The sequence below is a fragment of the Notamacropus eugenii genome, chromosome 3 (genome assembly GCF_028372415.1).
Source record: "Notamacropus eugenii isolate mMacEug1 chromosome 3, mMacEug1.pri_v2, whole genome shotgun sequence".
NCBI lineage: Eukaryota > Metazoa > Chordata > Mammalia > Diprotodontia > Macropodidae > Notamacropus > Notamacropus eugenii.
Window position 1 is genome coordinate 442,741,324 of NC_092874.1, and position 11,006 is coordinate 442,752,329.

Consider the following 11,006-nt stretch of genomic DNA (forward strand, 5'->3'; position numbering starts at 1 on the left):
TCTTGCCACTTTTATGAGAGATAATTTGCCCCATTCCATTTCTCCCTTTCTCCTCCCAATATTTTCCTCTCTCAGCCCTTAATTTTATTTTTTAGAAATCATCCCCTCATATTCAATTCACCCTCTGCTCTCTGTCTATAGATATATGTGTATAATCTCTCCAACTACCCAAATACTGAGAAAAGTTTCAAGAGTTACAAATATTATCTTTCCATGTAGGAATGTAAACAGTTCAACTTTAGTAAGTCCCTTATGATTTTTCTTTCTTGTTTACCTTTTCATGCTTCTCTTGATTTTTGTGTTTGAAAGTTAAATTTTCTATTCAGTTCTGGTCTTTTCATCAAGAGTGCTTGAAAGTCCTCTATTTCATTGAATGACCATTCCCTCCCCCCCCCAAAGTATTATACTCAGTTTTGCTGGGTAGGTGATTCTTGGTTTAATCCTAGTTCCTTTGACTTCTGGAATATCATATTCCATGCCCTTTGATACCTTAATGCAGAAGATGCTAGATCTTGTGTTATCCTGATTGTATTTCCACAATACTCATATTGTTTCTTTCTGACTGCTTGCAATATTTTCTCCTTGACCTGGGAACTCTGAAATTTGGCTACAATATTCCATGGAGTTTCTGTTTTGAGATCTCTTTCTAGAGGTGATTGGTGGATCTTTCAATATTTATTTTTCCCTCTGATTCTAGAATATTGGGCACTTTTCCTTGATAATTTTATGAAAGATGATATCTAGGTTCTTGTTTTGATCATGGCTTTCGGGTAGTCCCATAATTTTTAAATTGTCTCTCCTGGATCTATTTTCCATGTCAGTTGTTTTTCCAATGAGATATTCACATTATCTTCTACTTTTTCATTCTTTTGGTTTTGTTTTATAATTTCTTAGTTTCTCATAAAGTCATTAGATTCCATCTGCTCCATTCTAATTTTTAAAGAACTATTTTCTTCAGTGAGCTTTTGAACCTCCTTTTCCATTTGGCTAATTCTGATTTTTAAAGCCTTCTTCTCCTCATTGACTTTTTGAACCTCTTTTGCCAATTGAGTTACTCTATTTTTGAAGGTGTTATTTTCTTCAGCATTTTTTTTGGGGGGGGGGGTTGCTTTTCATGGTTTTCTTGCATCTCTCTCATTTCTCTTCCCAGTTTTTCCTCCACCTCTCTTACTTGATTTTCAAAATCCTTTTTGAGCTCTTCCATGGCCTGAGACTATTGCATATTTATTTTGGAGTGTTTGGATGCAGAAGCATTGACTTTTAGGTTTTCCTCTGATGGTATGCATTGTTCTACCTCACTTGAAAGAATGGAAGAAATTACCTGTTCACCAAGAAAGTAACCTTCTATGGTCTTATTTTTTTCCCCTTTTTGGAGCATTTTCCCATCCAGTTACTTGACTTTTGAGTCTTTGGTCAAGAGGAGGGTATACTCTGGGGACCTATAAGTTCTCAGTTCCTCCAAGGTGGCACAATCAAGGGAGAGGTTTTTACTCCTCTCCTGGTCTATCCTCTGGTCTGGTAGTTATCAAAGCTTTTCTACCCAGGATCTGCAAGTAGAATTCCCTTTCCAGAGCCTCCACCAGTTCTACCTCCAGTACTTCTCCTCACCCTAGGGCTGCCACTCAGGGCTGAGACTCAGTCAAGCTACTCAATTCCCCCAGGAGCTTTAGGCTGAGGGCTCCAAAAATAGATGCTACTCTTGCTCCCACTGCCTGGGGCCAGGGCTAGGACAAGACCCTGCTCCCTTCTCATCTAGGTGAAACAGTTTTGTCACTGACATTTGAAGCTGTCTTTGACATTTGTGTGGTGAGGGATCTGGGGACCACAGCTGCTGCTGGGGATTCCATTCCTCAGGCCTGTTCCAGTCCTGTTTCTGCCAGTGCAGCATGGCCAAAGCTGGGCTGTGTTCTGCTCCATGTGCTGTGCTTCACTCCACACCCAGTGCAAATAGACCTTTCCTTTCAGCCTTCCAGGCTGCCTTTGGCTGGAAATCTCTTTCACTCTGTCATTTTGTGATTTCTGCTGCTCTAGAATTTGTTTAGAGTTATTTTTACAGGTATTTTATGGGCTATGGAGGGGAGCTTCTACAGGTCCATTTTTCTACTCCACCATCTTGACTCTGCCCCTGTCACATGCAATTCTTTTAAGACTTGAAGTTACATAAAAAAGCTTAATTCCCATGCACTTTTCCTATACTATTCAAATCCGTTGTTTCCAAAATCCTAAATGGTCCAGTGCTCAACACTGGGCTGTCATGGAGGAGTTGTTGAATGTTTGATCTAAAGTTAGACGTGATGAAATGCTGATAAAATGATAGGTCTAATAAGCAATAATGATAATAATAATGACAAAAGTCCACTTTTCTACTACTTGTCATCATCTTCCTGTATTCTTTTAGGGTCTCTTCCAACTCTATATCCTATGACCCTTCTTGTTACCTCCTTGATATTTCTATGATTCTTTTTTAAAACATAAACAATCATCCAGTAGAAAGAGGGTATGTTTGCTAACATGTTGAGTTGTTAGTGTGAATGAGTGAATTTTTGAGATAGTTTGGCAACTTCAGAAACAAGAGCATCCTCAGAGAATCAGGTACTTGGGACAGGAGAAAGTAGGATTATAAAATTAGAATTTCAAAGCACTTTAAAAACTATTGAGTACAAACATCTCATTTTATAGATGAGGGAACTGAGGGACAGAATGGTTAAGTAAATGGTTCAATGGTTTACCTCAAATGAACCCAACAGCACAAATCAACTGATTAGCACTGGACCACTATGGAAGTTGAAAATGATGAATTTTACCAGTGTGGTGAAGAGAAAACACACTGGAATTGAAATCAGAGAACATGTGCTCAAATCTCTCATCTGGGACTTTATCTAGTACAGTGTTAAAAAGCCACAAGATGATAGTTTAGACTTGACCTCACAACCTAGAGCTGCTAATTGCTGACTATATGATCAAAGACAAGTTGATTAATCAATTTGCCCCCCAGTCTTTTCTTCAATAACATGAGAGTATTCAACGAGGTGATCTCTGAGATTCTCCCAACTCTAGATCTCTCATTCTGTGATCCTACCTGTGTGACCATTGGCAAATCATTTCAATCTTCTGGGGCTCAGTTTCCTCATCTGTAAAATGAGAGGTCTGGCAATGAAATCTCTTCCATAAGATCTTAAAATCCTAAATAGTTGCAGCACATCAATGGGAACCTGGAGCATGTGATAAAGATGTTAAGAGGGCGAAGTTGTTCTAACAAGTTTATGAAGGTTTAAGAAGTAAAACAAGTACAGAACCTACATATGACTAATCACTTCAATCAAGAGATTTGCAGGAATGGCTTAAACACATTTCTCCCAATTTGTCAAGCTCAACAGATTCCTGTGGGGGATGAATGACACTGACCTTTAAATCATTTGCTTAATTGAACCTCAGCTATGTAACCTCACTAGCTTCCTTGAAGTTTCCTGGGACAAGGACAGGGTAGTTTTCATCACAGAGTCATCTCGCTTGAGTGGAGATTTTCTCATTAGCCAGAGCTGTGGTTTGCATAACACAGTGCTGAAAAATAATGAGGCCATGTTCTTTCTATTTCACATGAGTCTCCACATACCAAGTGCCTACTATGTGCCAGGCACCATGCCAGTTACTGGAGATACAAAGAGTGAGAACAATACTCTTTGTCTAGATGGAAGATACAACATATATACAAAAAAATATGAGATGATTTTGGAGAACAATAGCAGCTGGAATCATCAGGAAAGGCTTTTTGTCAAGGGTAGCACCTGAGCCAACCATTGGCCTTGAAGGAAATTAGGGATTCTTTGAGACAGAGCTGAAAGAGGACATGGACTTGTATAACAAAAAGACTCATTTGACTGCACTGCAATGTGCATGGAGGGGATTACTGTGTAATGAATCTGAAAAAGTAGCTTAGGAACAGGTTGGGAAGGGCCTAGAATTTCTTACTGATATTTATGTGAGCCTCACTGTATAGAATCTTTGGGAAAGTCCTTTAAAGCCAAGAGAATGAAGATCATTCCAAACAAATCTCATCTTTAATGCAGAACTTTAACTCTCATGGGGAAAGTGGAGCTTTGTCCCAAAGCACTGCTCTACAACTGAGGAAGGAGGAGGACTGGTACATTTTGACCTCACAATGACTTCCACCCCCAAGACTTTTGCCAATAACAAAACTGCTGCCATCTATCTCCCCACCATGCCCCCAAGGCTTTTGGCCACTGTTTCCCACTCCAAGTGCCCACCTTTCCCCCACGGGGTAGGGAGGGGGAGGAGAAACCACAGTGTTCCACAGTATCAGATTGTTGTCCCATTTCCCAGAACAATTGTCCCTGAGATTAGACTGTCCTCTGTATCTGTCCTGAGTTCCTTATGGCTTTGTCCAATAGGCTAGTTTATTTAAGGGAAGTCAAGTTGCTATGAGGCATTTACAAATCTGCTGCATATTGGATATTTTGGAAGGACATCCATCTCAGAAATCTCATGTCTGCAGGTGGGAATTGCTCTGTTTTTCAATGAAGAATCAGGAGCAGTTGATTATGCTGCTGTTAGAAGGCGAAGAGAATATTGTGGAATAGAGTCCTCTCATTGAATTCTTAAAATCAGAAGAGACCTTAGAGGTCATTTAATTCTGTTTCCTTCTTTATAGATGAATAAACTGAGGCACAGAGAGTATTAGCATGCAAGATCATAAAGGCAATTAGCAATAAGAATTAGCTAAGAATTGGGAGATCATGATGCATGGTTGGGGAAGGAGTGGCAGACAGAGAATAACATGAGGGGTCAGGACATGCTGCACTGTCAGACTGCTGGCCCATTTCCCAGAACAATTGCTCAAGTAATTGGACTGTCCTCTGTACCAGTTCCCTTCTCTTTTTGCTCTGATACAGTGTATTCTTAGAGCCTTTCTCATCATTATGATTAGATACACTAATCATTGCTATATTCATTAGTATATTTCACTAAGAAATATGTTTAAATGAAGCAAAAAAAAAGTGGGTTAATAGTAGCAGCAATAGGAAGTGGAAGGGATGGGTTATTGAGGAAGAGATTTGACTTACCCAAGATCATACAGCTAATAAAAAGGAGGGCTGAAATTTTGAACCCAAGACTTCTGAGTCAAAGTCTTTTTTTTTTCTATCTTAGCACCAGGACTATTTTACAGAAATGGAAAATGAGAATCAGAGAAGTTAAATGAATTGTTAGAGTCATACAGCTAGGAATTAACAGAACCAGGACGACAGCAGGTTTCAAGCCCTTGAAAGAACTCCAAATATAAAGGGGGTTCACTTATTCTACATGGCTGTAGAGGGCAGAATGGGGAGCAATAGTTAGAAGGGGACAAGACAAGAAAATACCTCTTATCCACTGGAGCTATCCCAAAGTAGAATGGGCTGCTTCCAGAGGTAGCGGGCTGCCCACAACCTGGGGCCCCAAGACCTCATAGAATGGAAGCACACTATGTATGCAGTCCCCCTAACACCAACCTCTGGACATCATCAAACTGAGGCCAAATTCTGCTAACTTCACACCATATATAGTCTGTTCTCAAGGGATATAATTTGACCATCAATATAAATAAATTGATAGGATATTAGGTACTTTATGATCGGATCTTTGCCACATTTATAGGACAATGGAAATGGAGACCTTCTATGATTTAATTCAATAAGCATTAATTAAACACCTATTATGTACAGAGTAGCATGCTAGAATACGGAGATGTAAGTCAACCAACAAGCATTTAAATATTTTTATTTTTCTGTGAATTTAACTGTAATCAACAAGCATGAATATTTCAATATATGGAAAATAAAAAAGAGGATTGCATATGAACTTGTGAACTTTTGTTATGCACTGTGTTTTTAATGTGTATATTAAATTTAAAATGGTAGTTTAAAAAATACCCTTTTTGTTTACCTCTGACCTTCCTTTTATTTTCTTCCGTATATATTTTAAATTTTTGAGTGGTGCTAACCAACCATGACTTCCGATGACTAATAATTTAGGCATGCTTACTACAAGAAGTACAGAATAAGGCATATGTTTTCAGGCCTGGACAATACATGAGCTGATTTATTTTGCCTGATGGTACTTATTTGTTGCAAGGGTGGGCTTATCATGGAGGTGGTGTGATGAGTTATTGGGTAATGATAGAAATGTAAAAAGAAACAAGAAATATGCATCTATTAAATATTTACTACTACATGGTGGAAGTACTCACTGCTTCCAAGGGGCCTGCATTCTTTTGGGGGAGACAACATGTGCAGACATGAGGAGGTTTCAAATATATATATCGGTAGATTAAAAAAATGCAAAAATAAAACATACACTGCCCTCAAGGAGTTTTTATTCTACTTGGTGGGGGAGGCAGCAAACCACATTGACTTATCTTTCTTTTTACTGGAGTCTTTTCTACCCACAAGGAAAGCAAATGCTATCAGTTTCTCCCAAAGATGCCCTCTCAAATGGAAGAAGTTTCAAACAATCAGGAGCAACAATTTAATTTTTAGGTTTTGCCAATGATTTCCCTAACCTAATCACTGTTATTTTCACTCCAGTTGCTCTAATCTAGTGAGAAAAGCAAATCTCAGTGGTAGTGATGATCACAAAACCAATTTACTATTTTCTTTGGAGAAAAAAAATAACTCCCAGAAATGCATCTTACCACTGGTCCTGACATGAGTAAAAGGGTTCCTGAGAGAATGCCATCCATAATTATGTTAAATTTCATTTATAATAATTATGTGTGAAGAGAAGAAAATGGAGCAACATTTCTGAATAGAGTAGATTTGGGGGTACAACCTTTTCAAGAACTAATATCTTTGAGCCAAGAAAACCATATAGTTGGAATGTAATCATAATAATAGCTTGCAAATATATATTGTCCTAGTACCATTATCATCATTACAGTTTGGTATAATGGATAGAGAATTGGCCTCAGAGGCAGGAATCAATCAATAAACAAGTATTTTTAAGGGCTTGTAATATTCTGTGAATAATGTTGTTCTGGGGATGTAATAAAATAAGTCAAAACGATCCTTCAAGAAGTTTAATGAGAGAGACAACATATATAAATCAAACATACAGCAATTAGGTAGAAGGTGACCTTAAAGATGACATTAGAAAGTACAGGGAGTAGGAATATCCTCGTAGACGGGGAGCTACCACTTGAGTTAAGTTTTACCACTTGGAGACGGTGAAGAAGATAATTCCACAAATGGAGGAAAAAGGAGGTCAAGAAGGGTAAAGATAAAGAAGCCATTTGATGTAGCAAGAAAAGAGTGCTAACTTTAGAAACAACATTTTCAGTTGAATGATGAGGCCATAATCCAAGGTGCACAGAATTTAGGAGAGAGTAAGAGGAGAAGAGGGGACAGCTAGATGGTGCAGTGGATAGAGTGCAGGTCCTGGAGTCAAGAAGATTTATCTTCCTAAATTCAAATCTAGGTTTAGACACTTACTAGATGTGTGAATCTGGGCAAGTTATTTCCCTCAGTTTCCTCATCTGTAAAATGAACTGGAGAAGGAAATGGCAAACCACTTCAGTTTACTTGCCAAGAAACCCCCAGTGGGGTCACAGACAGTCAGATACGACTGAAACAACTAAATGACATCAACAAAGAGGAGAGGAAGTTGAGGCTCCTATTGTAGACAGCTTTTTCAAGGAGTTTAGCTGAAAAGGAGAGGAGAGATATAGAAATAAAGTTATCATAGCTTGTGGAGAAGTAGTATCTAGTAAGTTGGTTGTTTTACTTGTTTGGGGGATGAGGCAAACAGGTATAGATATATAGGGAAAGTCTGAAAAGTAGAGAGAGAAGTGTCTGATACGTAAGTAATAAATGTTCATTGATGGATCAATTGATTGATTGATTGATATAATGGTAGGGCAATCAACTGAAGAAGACAGATGGCATCGAGAGTATATATTAAAAATTGGTCTTGGCAAGTAGAAGGAGGAGATCATTATCAGAGAATGGAGTGAAGGGCAGGAAATCAGGCGGTGATTTCAGAATGACAACAGGATAAGGGAGAGAGAAGAGAGAGCTCTTGGCAAATAGTCTCAATTGTTTCAATGAAATATGAGGCAAAGATCTTCAGCAGAGGGGGTGAGGTGAAGAGCACCATGGGAGGCTTGAGGAGGAAAGAAAAGGTTTGGAGTAACCAGGGGTGGGGAACCTGCAGCCTTGAGGCCACATGTGGTCCTCTAGGTCCTCAAGTGTGACCCTTTGATGAAACTCAAATTTGTATTTTAATTCCCCTTAATGAAAGGATTTGTTCTGTGAAGTCTGGATTCTGTCAAAGGGCTACTCTTGAGGACCTAGACAGCCACATGTGACCTTGAGGCTGCAAGTTCCCCACCTCTGGACCAACTGCTGTTATGAATGGGATAGGGAATCAATTAAGGAAAAGGAATAGGAGAAGATTGCCTTGTTGTACCCACTTGAGATTAGCTAGTATGAGTTTTCAAGGGACCCAGACAGCTCGATTAGTGATTTTCTCCAGTTCTCCAGCACATAAGTAAGAGCAGAGGCAGACAGTGCGAGTGAACCAGGATTGGCGTTTGGCAACAAATGGTCAGCAATGGGACACAGAAATGAAGGAACAAGGGATATGAGAGTAGAAGACAGTGCATAATTGAACTCTCACCAAGGGGTCAAGACTGGTAAGAGAAGAGTATAATGAAAAAAAGAGAAGAGCAAAGAGAGTGCAGGTACCTCAGATCTGGATTCTGGTATCTCAGTTCAATTTCTTCCTCTGACACATACTGGCTGTGTGACCCTAGGCAAGTCACTTAACCTCTTGGTGCCATAGGCATCTCTCTACATCACAGAGTAGGTGGCACCTTGCATTGGCAGAAGGAAAGCTCTCTACTAATGAAATCGAAGGTCTAGGTTCTCATTAGGTCATCATTGTCAATAATTATCATGAAAGCCTGAAGAATCTATGTCAGCATGAGGAACTCCTACAAATCCTAGTTCTTCTAAGACATCCTCAATGGAAATTTAGTAAAGACCTGCTATGTGCTAGGCATTCATTTAGGTACAGGGAACACAAAGGCAAAAATAAAACAATGTCTTCAGGGAGCTTCGTATTCTATCATAGAAGTTAAGTGATTTGCTCAGGGCCATACCATTAGTAAGTGGCACAGATGGAATGTGAACTCAAGTGTTCCTGAGTGCAGGCCCAGCATTCTATCCACTATGCCATGTTTACTTAAACATTTTCATTATTAATTTTTTAAATTCACATTGAGCCTTAAGGTTTAGAAAACACTATCCTCACAATCCCTCAGCTATGTAGTTCTGACATTATTATCTCCATTTTATAAATCACAGGACACTAGAATTAGGCCTAGAAGGAACCTGAGAAGCCATCTAGCCCAACCCCTTCCTTTTACAGATGAGGAAATTGAGGCTCAGAGGAGGAAGAGACTTGCTCAAGGTCACCTGGAGTTGAAGTCAGTACTTCCACCTCCAAAACGAATCATCTTTCCATGGGAATGCATTGAGGATTTAATTAAGAGATGAAACCACCTCCCCAAGGTTACCCAGATAGCAAGTAGTACGCAATTTCACTTCTTCTGACTCCAAATTCAGTCTTCGGTTTTGATTATTGTTCTCCCCTGCACTCAGTTTAATCAATAACTTTAACCTTCACAACCCCATCCTGTGTCCTGCAATCAATTAACCACAGTGCCTCAGGAGTAACAAATTCGATTGATCTCTTCCTTCCCAGCATCATAGAATGACAGAAGTTTAGAACTAGAAAGAATCACCATAGTCATATATTCCAACCCATACTTGTCAAAGAATCTTTTCCACTACATCATAACCAACAAGTGATCATCCAGCTTTTGTTTGAAAGCCTCTATGGAAGGAAAATCCATTAATTTCCAAAGCAACCCATTCTACTTAGGGAGAAAGGTCTAATAGAAAAATTGGGGGGGTTCCCCTCACATAAAGTCCTTTTGCTATTTGGGGCCCCAGATTTGACATGGAAAAGACCTTAGAGGTTAACTATTCCAACTCTCTCATTTTACAGATGAAGATGTCAAGGCTAGCAGAGGCTGTTACATCAATAAGAACACACTAGTGCTAAGTGATAGTCAGGATCCCAACTATTGTGTTTACTTATCTCATCTGGAACCCAAACCGAGCAAGTATAATCCCTCTTCCACATACCAGCTCCTCACATGCTTGAAGGTCACTGCCATGAATTCCCTGCATCTCCTCTCCTACAAAATAAGCATCCCTAATTTCCTCCAATTGATCTTTAAATGGCATGAACTCAAGAGCTTTTGACCATTCTGGTAGACCTCCTCTGGATATTCTCCATTTCATCAACTGCCTTCATAAACTGAACTGCCCAGAACTGAACTCTGGTCTAACTGAGGCAGAGTACAGTGGAATTCTAACTTGTTTATTCCTGGTATTTATGCCTCTCACACAGCCTACTACATGACTTTCTGTGATATCTCACTGTTATCTCATATAGAGAATATAGTCATTAGTAAATCTTTTTCTGAGAAATTAATATCTAAGCATGTCCATTTGATCTTATACCTCTGAAGTTTGGAGTAAAGCATGCTTTTATCTCTTTTAAATTTCATCTTTTCAAATCCAGTCAAATGTTCTATGCTGTCAAGGTCTTTTTGGACCCTGTCAGCTATTCCTTCAACTTTGTGTTACCTGCAAATTGGATCAAGGTGTGATCTCTCTCCTTAGCCAACAAACTGACAAATTTATTACAGAATCTAAGGCCCAGCATGGAACGCTGGGGCATTCTGTTGGTCACCTCCTTCTGAGATAACTTCAAATCATGATGACCAGTCTTTGAAACTGACCATTCTAGCAGTTCTCAATCCATCTAATTCAGTTCATCTAGTTGTATTATCATCTAGACCAGGGTTTCTTAAACTTTTCTTACTCTTGGCCCCTTTTCCCGTTTTGGCAGCATTCATTGGTGTGGCATAGTCTGAGATC